This window comes from Lycium barbarum, chromosome 3 (assembly GCF_019175385.1).
Source record: "Lycium barbarum isolate Lr01 chromosome 3, ASM1917538v2, whole genome shotgun sequence".
NCBI classification, from domain to species: domain Eukaryota; kingdom Viridiplantae; phylum Streptophyta; class Magnoliopsida; order Solanales; family Solanaceae; genus Lycium; species Lycium barbarum.
The window spans coordinates 12461571-12473617 of NC_083339.1; positions in this window are offsets into that span (position 1 = coordinate 12461571).

Consider the following 12047-nt stretch of genomic DNA (forward strand, 5'->3'; position numbering starts at 1 on the left):
TATATGATTCCAAAGAATTTCCTATTCTTAGAGTCACTAGGATGGCTAATATTCTTGATTCCCAGAACTTATTTTATTATGTCTTGATACGTGTCTATGGTTCCAGATGTCCTATTTTGATATCATCCATAGTGACATTCGAAGGATACTTGATATGATTATTGTCTTGATTTTCAAATGATGGTTCATTTTGATTACCCTATTGAGTCTCAGATATGATTTAGTTTGCATATGGTTGCTCATTACTCTGCTCGTGCATGCCTCAATATATCTTTCACTGAGTCCCGGGCCAGGATACGTTTTCGTGCACAGTTTCACTGCATTGTTCACCGAGTCCCTCACTAGAGGGCCGGGATACGGTATATATATATATATATATATATATATATATATATATATATATATGATGTGATGATGTGATGATGTGGTGATATGATGATGTGATTATGGCGCCAAGGATGGTATGTGATGACTTTATTCACCGAGTCCCATAATGGGCCGGATATGATATATGATATGATATGCATGATTTTCATTTCATAAGGCAAGTGTATTGATATTTTGAAAGTCATACTTGTTTCCTGTAATCTCTATTTAAGGCATGATCCTCTTTATCGTATTTCATGCTTTACATACCCAGTACATATCTCGTACTGACCCCCTTTTTTCGAGGGGCTGCGTTTCATGCCCGCAGGTACAGATACTCGATTTGGTGATCCTCCAGCTTAGGATTTCCAGTTAGCTGTCTTGGAGAGCTCCATTGTCCCGGAGCCTAGACTTTTGGTACAGATCTTCTGATATGTATATATGTTTGTCCAGGGGTACGACGGGGCCCTTTCCCGTCATATTTGCTGGTACTCTTAGAGGTCTGTAGACATGTGTGTGGGGTATATATAGATTATGATCAGCTGTGTCCATATAGTTGTTGTGGATGTTTCTGTTTGTTGTGGCGGCTTTGTCGGCTTGCGTAGTATATTCACATGTAGTGGCAGCCTTGTCGGCTTGCGTATTATAATGATATATAGTGGCAACCTTGTCGGCTCGCGTATTTTATTACATTGTGATTGGTTGTGACTCCGCAGAGATAGATTATCATGATAGGTGACGTTGAGAACCTTTGGGTCTTTGTCAAATCCCATATTGTCTATAGTGTCAGTCTGACTATATCTAACAGGTACGTACACGGGTGTCCAGCTCGGGCACTAGTCATGGCCCGCGGGGCTGGGTCGTGACATTAATAATTAGCTATTCACGAATTGCACTAAATGTTAAAATTGGGGAAACCTAAACAACATTTTAAAGTAAACATGATTTGTGCAATTAGTCACACATACATGGCATTAAGTGATTGTTACTGAAAAGACAATATTAGCTGGTTTCAGGGATGCAAAAGCTTCCAAAAGGTTACTCAGAAACACACATTTTTTCCTCATTCAAAAGGTTACCCAGAAACACACGTTTTCCCCTCATTTTCTGATTGTTTTTTTGTTGCTTCTTTACTTAGGAACTAACGATTATTTCAAGTTCAAAACATCGTTTGACTAGAAAATTGCCACATTAGAGCAATTTTTTTTAAAGGGTAATGGTAAAGCATGTTGATTAATGTTACAAAATTTTGTATATATTAATTTTATGTAAATATCAGGTACTAGTAGATTTTTTCCTTTATTTATGATGATGATCAGTTTACGAAACACTCTCAGTTTTTCATGGGCCTTGCACGTGGAAATTCTTTTTCGATAATGTGTGGCGGTGAGATTCGATCATAACACACTTTATTTTCTTAATATATGAAACCATATTCTAGTCTAATTGTTATAGTTTATTTATGGTGAAATTTTAATTATGGTAATATAGGATGTGTAGTCCTATTAGAATAGGGTTACCTTATTAGACTAGGAGAAGGATCCTTATTAGATAGGAGAAGGAGGACCTTACTTGTATATAAGGAGGTCATTATGATGAATACAAAATAGAAAGAATTCTCCCATTATTCTCTTCTCTCCTAATTCTCATCCCTGTCTAGATTTTAACATGGTATCAGAGCCACATTAGAAAGAACACAAAAACCCTAAAACAATGGCAGGTGACGGTAAAGAAACTGATGATGACGACAAAGAAATCGCTGGTGAGCAAAACAAAACCCAAAGAAAAATAATCTCTTCTACGATATTACGTCAAATTATAAGCCTGGAATTGTGGTGACACAAGTCCAATTGAAGGGTGAGAATGATGAAGAATGGGCTAGAACCATGAGAACAGCCCTCAGAGCAATAAAGAAGTTCGACTTCATCGACGGTACAATCAAGAAGTCAGATGAAAAGTCACCGGTCTTGAAAGATTGGTGGACTATAAACTCACTGTTGGTGTTGTGGATTCACAACACCATAAAACCATCGGTTTGCTCAACGATGTCACATAAAGAGGAGGTGGAAGAATTATGGACGAGTATCCGAGAGCGGCTCGCCGTTATTAACGGCTCTCGGATGCAACAACTAAAGGCGAAACTTACGGAGTGCAACCAGAAGGGAAGGACCATAATAGATTTCTAGGAAAAACTATCTAAGTTGTGGGAGGAATTGGCGTATTACAAACTGATTCCAACTTGTACGTGCGGAAAGTGCACGTACAATCTAGGTACGGTCCTAGAAGCCAAAAGAGAAGAAAAAAAGTGTATCTTTTCCTTATGGGATTGGATGAGGCAATGTATGGAACGGTGAATTCAAACATACTGGCCTAGGAATCATTGCCATCATTGAACAAGGTCTATTCAAAACTGGTGCAAGATGAGCGTGTGAGAGGAATCACACAAAAAACGGAGGACCGAAGTGAAACTATGGCTTTTGCGTACAAGGGAGAAACCCTTACTGTGATCAAGGTGAAGGGAAAAATGATGGTTCGTTCTTGACACATTGCAAGAGATCCGGACACGTTGTGGACAGATGTTTTTGACTCATTGGTTATCCATATTGGTGGCCGGGAAATAAAAAAAGAGATGAAAAAAATCAAAAGAAGAAGATGATGATAGCAACAACGGTAGAGGGGTGGATCAGGATCTGATCGTGGAAGAGGCAACTACCAGGCTAACGCCGTGGTTTCTAAAGAAGGAACTCAGGAGGAAACAGGATCGGTGAACACAAGAGGGATATGACCTCACAATTTAAGCGATGGTATCTGGAAGACTGATTCACATGTTGAATTCCCAAGGAATAAACCCCGAATGGCGAGATAGATAGTAAGATCGAAAACTCATCCTGGATTATTAACTCTGGAGCTACCAACCATGTGACAGGTAATCCGGAGGAACTGAGTGATCAGCGGGACATTTCTAATTGTTCGGTTGAGCTTCCCAATGGAAGTAGCTTGGTGGCCACGAGAGAAGGAACAATCGGGATAAATAATAGGATATGGTTGAAGGTTGTCCTTTACGTTCCGAATTTAACATGCAATTAAATTATGCGCCACAACTTGTTGATCATTTAGATTGTGATGTAAGATTTAACAACATTATGTGTGCTATACAGGACCCCACTATGAGGAATTTTCTTGGAACGACTGACTGTCGAGATGGACTTTACGATTTACAGAATGTGCTGCAGATGCAAGCTATGAAGGCAGAGGTAGTTGATTGGTTCTGTCGTGACCCAACTCGTGAACTGTGAGGGCGCACACACTGACCCCTTGGTAGGCGAATCCTTCCGTTAACCTAACTCATCTTAGTTAACATTCATTAAGTAGAAGTAAGCATACAAGTATACTAACAACCTCAATATATAATATCAAGTGACGAAGTACTGAATACATAAATGCCCCCAAAAGCTCTGGTTTAAAATGAGTACAAAAGCCACTAACTAAATAGGTACATAGTCTAAATAGGAAGTATAAATCAAGTTATATAATGTTGTCTCGGAGTAGAAAAGGACAGATATAAATGGGAAAGATTCTTTGGGTTGCAAATCAGGAACATAACTCACCCTGAATCTCTATCATACGGCCTCAAGATCACTTGCGAGGAGAGGAGCTGGAGCCAACATCAAACTCTGCACTCAAGAAAAAGTGCAACAAGTGTAGTATGAGTATAAAAACACGTACTCGTAGGTATCATAGGCCGACAATGATTAGTTCTCGCATATACAAAGACAGAAATTAACAGGTAGAAGCAGATACGAAATCGACACAAACACACAACACCAACAATTAGGAAAGTCACACCTTAATGATAGCCACAGTGGATTTCACAACTCAAGTCATATCCTAGGTGGAGCCTCTAATCCACTAGTTTGTCAAATCATTAATTAAGCCCTCACAACAGCAATAACTCAGTAAATCAACAACCACGAATCAATAGATAATGAGCCATGCAATGATGTGGTATGAATGTAATATTATGCAATACAATACCCCCCAGGCCTCCTCTCCGTACTGTACACATATGTTAAGAACAATGTCATAATAGTCATGACCCACGAGGGACCCGCGAACTCCATGTACTATGCTCACTCCGGTATGTACCTCAGATCACGAGCACTCTTTTCCACACCGGTATGTAAACCTCAGATCATGGGAACTCTCTTTTGCTCTGGTATGTAGCCTTATATCACGGGCACTCTCTCTCTCTTTTACGCTCTCTGGAAAAAACCTCAAAGGCTCCACTCTCTCACTTTCATCATTTCAAGGCAATCATGACAAGTCAATAACACATGAAGTATGAAATGTATGCTATGCATAATTCAATCTCATCAATAACACAAATATAGAAGCGATAATAATTGCCATAAATGCAAATCATAATCCAAGTTATCAGTATCAACCCTTCCACAACTAACGGTGGCCCTAACTCGATCTTTAATTTCATTCTAACTAGATTAAAGGTCAACTTTAATTGAAAATCCCCTGCGTACAACTAACGATGCACAATTAACCAAGGATGATTAAGACACGAATTAAGGAAAGTCGGTAATGGCCAAATGGGTCATTACATTTAGTCTGAAACCCAAAAACAGACCCAAAAAGATGACCTCGACCCCACAAGGGAAAATCTGGAATTTAATCCTAAAATCATGTTACCCATTACTTAGATAGTCTAAGTCTCAAAAATCGTCAAATTCAAATTTACATTTGAACTTTCAATTTCATAAATTCATTAAACCCATTTCTATGGAAAACCCCCAATTTCTACTCTAGAAATCATGAATTCGAGCTTAATCTAATGGAAGGAATCAACTGATATGATTAGATAAAGGTTTAGATCTTACCCTAATGAAGAAACTTGATCTTGGCACTTTGATTATCTCAATTTTGATCTCTCTAGCTTTTAAAATGGTGAATGGGAAATGAAACTCGAATTTGGGGTTTTCTTAATCACTGTTCAGGAATCACCCTTTCACGAACGCGAGCTACCCTCATGAACACGAAGCTAATCCGGCCAGACCATCGCGAACGCGACTGGTCGATTGCAAATGCGATGACCAGGCCGACTATGCCTAGATCCTATCTACCTATGCGAACGGTAGCCCCATCTCGCGAACGCGATGCTCTACCTGGTCCCCCTTCATCGCGAACACGAAGAAGGAGAACCAGATGAATGAAACAACACCCGCAACTCATTTGAAAACCCCCAGACACAAATCATATACGTATTTCTATCACAAAACAAGCTATGAACTTGCTCACGCACTGGGATTTCCCAATAGAGGTCGTTTTGAACCAGAGTTGACACCAAAACTCAACTTTCCAATCAAGTATCCAAAAACAACCGAATGCCTCAGGACCCGAACCAAAGGCTCGACTAAGTAAAAAATGACATCTTGAACCTAATGGAATCGATGAAACCACGAAAATGATACATGTACCATCGGTGTTGACTTTGGTCAAACTTCTCCATTTAACTAACTCTCAAACTTCTAAACTTGCTAAAATAAATTAAAAACTCGCCCGATTACCTCGAGAACCGATCCACCCATCCCCGCAAGTCATAAACACATAAAAGCAACCTCAGGAAGGGTACTTCAGAAATTTCTAGGTGAAAAGCTCAGAACGACCTTGCGAGTCGTTACATCAGATACCACTAGAAATAACATTCATCCTCGAACAGTAAAAGATAAAAAGATACCCGGATCCTCAAAAAGCTGAGGATATCTAGACCTCATATCAGACTCGGTCTCCCAAGTTGCACCCTCAACAGGATAGTGCTTACATAACACTTTCACTAAAGCTATTTCCTTTGATCTCAACTTCCGAACCTATCTGTCTAAAATGGCTATCGATTCTTCCTCAGAAGTCAGATTCTAATCAAGAAACACTAAATCCCATCTAATCACATGAGAACCATACGAATGGTACTTCTTCAGCAACGAAACATGGAAAACTAGGTGAACACCGAAAGACCCGGAGGCAAAGCTAACTCATAAGCCACCTCACCAACACGTTGAACTATCTCAAATGGACTAATAAACCTCAGACTCAACTTACCTTTTTTTCCAAATCTCATCACACCCTTCAAGTGTGAAACCTTCAACAAGACTCGCTCCCCCACAATGAACTCTAAATCATGAACCTTTCGGTCCGCATTAACTCTTTGGTCTACTCTAAGCCTTGAGAAGTCTTTCCTGGATCAAATTTATCTTATTAATCGAATCCCTCAACAACTCAGTACCCCAAGGCCTAACCTCGAAAGTGTCAAACCAACCGATTAGGAAACGACATCTTCTACCACACAATGCCTCAAATGGAAGCTATTATTATAAGAAAACTCCAGCATAGGTGAAAATGATCCCATTGACCTCCAAAGTCAATTACACAAGCTCGCAACATGTCATCAAAGACCTGAATAGTCCGCTCGGACTGACCATCAGTTTGAGAGTGAAAAGCTATGCGAAGCTCTACTCTGGTACCCAACTCTTTCAGCATAGACCTCTAGAAATGTGATTTAAACTGAGTTCCTCGATCGGAAATGATAGAAATAGGCACCCCATGATCAGACTATCTCTCGAATGTAGATCTTGGCCAACTTCTCTGAATTATAAGTAGTCTGAACTGGAATGAAATGAGCAGACTTGGTTAATCTATCCATAATGACCCAAATAACATCGAACTTGCCCAAGGTAAGTGGCAATCATACTAGAAAGTCCATAGCAATCCGCTTCCACTTCCACTCGGGAATGGGATCCTCTGAATTATCATACCACCAGGATTTTGGTGTTTATATTTCACTTCCTGGCAATTCAAACACCGAGACACAAACTCCACTATGTATCTCTTCATACGAAACCAACAATAGTGTTGCTTCATCTCATGAGACATCTTTGTTGCCCCTGGGTGAATGGAATACTTCGAACAATGAGCCTCCTCTATAATCAATCTAGTCAAATCTCCCACTTTTGGAACGCAAAATTGGACCCTTGATCCTCAAAACTCCATCACCACCAGGAATGGCCTCCTTAGCCTCACGTTACAACACCTTGTCCTAAATTTTGCGCAACAACACATCCTCAAACTGCTGAGCCCAAATATTCTCTAATAAGGAAGACATAAGCACTCTGAAGCTGGCCAAACAAATCATCGATATGTGAAATAAGATACTTGTTCTTGATAGTTACCTTGTTCAGCTGCCTGTAATCAATATACATTCGAATGGACCCATCCTTCTTCTTCACAAATAATACAGGAGTGCCCCACGGTATAACACTAGGCAGTATGAACCCTTTGCTCAAATACTGCAACTGTTCCTTGAACTCCTTCAATTCGGCTTGTGCCATCCGGTATGGCTAAATAAAAATGGGTTGTGTGCCCAGCTCCAAATCAATACAAAAATTGATATCACTCTCAGGCGGAACACCTAAAAGGTCTATAGAGAACACCTCTGAGAACTCTCTGACTACTAGAACTGACTCTAACGGAAGACTCTCCACGCCAGTGTCTCAAACAGAAGCCAAATAAGAGAGACAACCCTTCTTAACCATCCTTTGAACCTTAAGAAACGATATCATCTTTTTCGAATACTGACTAAGGGTACTGTTCCACTCTAAGCGAGGTATACCTGACATGGAAAAAGTAACCGTCTTGGCATGACAATCCAAGATAGCGTGACACGGAGATAGCCAAACCATCCCATGAATAGCGTCAAAATCCACCATATCCAAGACTTTCAAATCTACCTGGGTATGTTACCCCACCAAAATAACTATACAATATCTATACAGTCGGTCTACCACTGCCGAATCCCCAACAGGAGTAGAAATATGAATGGGCATATCGAGTGAATCACATATCAAAACCAAACTTAAGGCAAAATAGGCAGACATATATGACTAGGTAGAGCCTGGATCAAATGACACCATAGCTGAAAGATGTCAAACTAAAAGTATACTTGTGATGACTGCATCAGAGGCGTCTGCCTCAGGTCTTCCCAAAAAAGCATAGAAATGAGCATGTTCGCCCAATGTCTAAGTACTCTAGAGGCCACTACCTCCCCTAACAGCCTGAGAACCACCCCTACTACCCTGAGCTCCACTTCTAATCGGCTGTGCAGCTATCTTAGGCATAAAAGTTTAGGAACTCTAATACTGACCAATGTACCTAAGTCTGGGGAAATCCCTCTTGAAATGCCCAAGGCCATCAATATCAAAGCAACCCTTGGGTATTGTAACTCGCAAAGAAGAAAAACTGGCACCCGAATGTCCCCGACGACCAGATGGACTATAGGAACTCTGAGACAACATCCTTGTGCCATAATAAGTACGTGATGACTAACCCCTCTCAGAAAGTGGTATAACTGCTACAATTAGCCCAGAAATCGGACGGTGATGACCTCCGCTGAAGTTTACTACTACTACCACGACCCAGCTAGGGGCCGTGGCGGGTACCCGGGGCTAACCGCCGAGCACCACTCGTATTATTGCTTCCTAGACTTATTAACAATCAATTTTCCAATTTATGCTCAATTTATAAAAAGAAACCGTTTCATTTAGAACAAAATACTTTTATACACATGAGCTCTTAGGCTAGCAAAACAATTCATATATACATATGCATGCATAAAGACCCTGCCATAAAACCATACGACCCACATCGAGTATCTACGAGCCTCTATAAGATGAAATCTACAATTGTACACAAAAGGATCATCATAGGCACCTCCGGGACAATGGAGGGCTTTCAATAAACTAGTAGCCTCTAAGAATCCGGAGCGAAATCTCCTCCCTGTCTACCTGTGGGCATGAACACAACTTCCAAAGAAAAAGGACGTCAGTACGAATATTGTACTGAGTATGTAAGGCGGGAATGAAATAAACAAACATAATGGAAAGATCATGCGTCATGAGACCAGGACATAACCTGCACAAGTGTCATAGGCAAATGTATTACTTACTTATATCATATTTTATACAATCATAGTATACATGTTATCTCATCCCATACATCATTCGTGTACATCATCACATACATCATCACATCATAATCTGTATCGTCACCCGCCTCCGTGTAACCCTCATATACCGCCCACTAGTGGTGATCGTGCCCGGCCCTCTAGGCGCGTTGTAACATAGCAGCCCGAATTAGCGGTGACATGCCCAGCCATATAGGCTCGGTGGAATAATAGCAGCCCGCATTAGCGATGACATGCCCGGCCATATAGGCGCGGTGGAATCGTATCATCACAACATCAATCATAACATATCACTATTTCACATCATCATATTACAACTAGCATTGTTAATCATCCTTTAGACATCTCATACATTAGCATTAAGAACATACATTAGGCTTTGAGACAACCACACTATGTCGGGGTGACGTAAGGTCGTGAACCCCCGAATGTATTATGGACCTTTATGAGTATCTTGCCTCGCCTTGAAGGAAATAGAGCATAAGGCGAGTGTTAGCAACAATAACATCATTAGTATTGTAGGAACATCGTGTCACAATTTCATGAATCTCTATACTTTAGCTCATTGACATCATTATCATGCTCATAGGTGATTTAATACATAGAAGGGCTCATAAGCTTCATCTTATATAAGGATTATGGAAAACTTGAAGGATTCATGCCTTTTGGAAGAAGAGTTAAGCCTCACATACCTTTCTCGTTTAAGCAATCTAGCCTTCGCTTATTCTTCTTCAATGTCGCGTCTCTACCTTCAAAAGAGGATTCGTACTAACATTAGTCAATCAACCATAAGAACGCACTACTAATTCTAGAGAAATTTGGGCAGCACTTCCTTTTTTTGTACTACTTTTCCCGTATTTTATATCAACTTCCAATATCTACAACACAACTCACAATATCGCAAGCAACAATCATCATTTATATACTTTAGGCAAAATCCACCATTTCTCTCCAATTTATTCACATTTATGGTTATAGGTTCGCTATCATATTTTCCCACGTATCACACTTATCTCATGGTCTACAAGTCATTTATAATGTATTCATTCTCACAACACCCTAACATTCATGATTCAATTCAACTATTATTCAAACATGACACTATTCACTCTTGAATGACCCATTTGCTATGCTTCTCTACAAGTCGAGTACCTTAACCTTCCAATACCTTAAACAACATGTAATGGTCATGAAACGTACCTTGGATGGTGGTTGAACAAGCCTTGAGTGGAGTTTTCCCTTCTAGCACCAAAACCCTATCTCCTCTCTTTTGGGTTTTCTTGAATTAGATGCACTTGGGTTAGGTTTCATACACTTGGGTTCATGGATTTGGTGTTATTGATCATGGATTTCCCTTGAGTTCTCTTTTGGATGAGTGTTAGAGAAGGTTCTAGAGGTTTTCTTGGCCAAAAATGAAGGAAAAATATGATTTTGGACGAGTTGGGTATATTTAAAGTGGTCCAGAAAATTCTTGACCGACACGACATGCGGCACGCTTTGCGAAACGCAAAGCATGACATGCGGAGCGCATCTTGGGTCGCAAATCTTGCCAGCTGACCAACTCTCACTGGCACACTTTGCGATGGAGCTGCGGAGCCGCATGTTGTGTCGCAAAGTGTGTCAAAGAGTGATATTTCGCCCCAAAACAGTCTGTCGTAGAATGGCCATAACTTTTGATCCGATATGCTGTGAGGGCCCACAACCTATGGTTGGAATTCTCTTTCAATTATCTACAACTTTCATCCTGTGGTGGTTTTCCCAAATTCCAACTTTATAATAGAGTTTTGGCCCCTTCAAACCGGAACATCCGAAAATGTTTCCTTAACTCGCCCTTTTGGATGGCTTATGCCCATATTTGGCTTATGGGTCCTTCTTGAAACTTACTTAACACTTCATTACCAATATAAGGGACTTTATAATTCTTCTCCAAAATGTCATTGAGACATCATTAATTCGATACTCATACTTGCCCTTCGTCAGTCAATTCATTGTGCACGAATGAAAATTTTCCGAGGTGTAACATTCTTCCTCCCTTGGGAACATTCGTCCTCGAATGTTAGTCTATTCGGGTTTCTACGAAAATTTCTCCAGAGTTTCCCCTGTAATATGGCACTACTAACCTGTCACAACAACTCATAATATCATCGCCTCACAGGGCTACATAACAATGGCAACATATCTATGGCCACACACGACCAAAAACATAAAAATTAAAGTATACGTACCTTATCTCATTGGCGTTTCGTCTTGGATTTCTCCTGGGGGTTGGAATTAGTGCGGATACTTAGACTTCATACTCTCTTCCGCTTCCCAAGTTATTTCTTCCCGATTGTTGTTCCGCCACAGGACCTTAACTGAAGCTACCTCTTTGTTTCGAAGCTTTCGCACTTGCCTATCTAAGATGGCAATAGGCGCCTCTTCATAAGTTAGCTTTTCCGTTATTTGCACATCATCTATCGGGACAATCTTCGTGGGATCTCCAACACACTTGCGGAGCATCGAAACATGAAAGACTGGATGAACTGATTCAAGCTCCAAAGGAAATTCCAATTCATAGGCTACCTGTTCCACCTTGCGGATGATTTTGTAGGGCCCGATGTATCTAGGGCTTAGTTTCCCTTTCTTACCAAATCTCATCACCCCTTTCATTGGCGACACT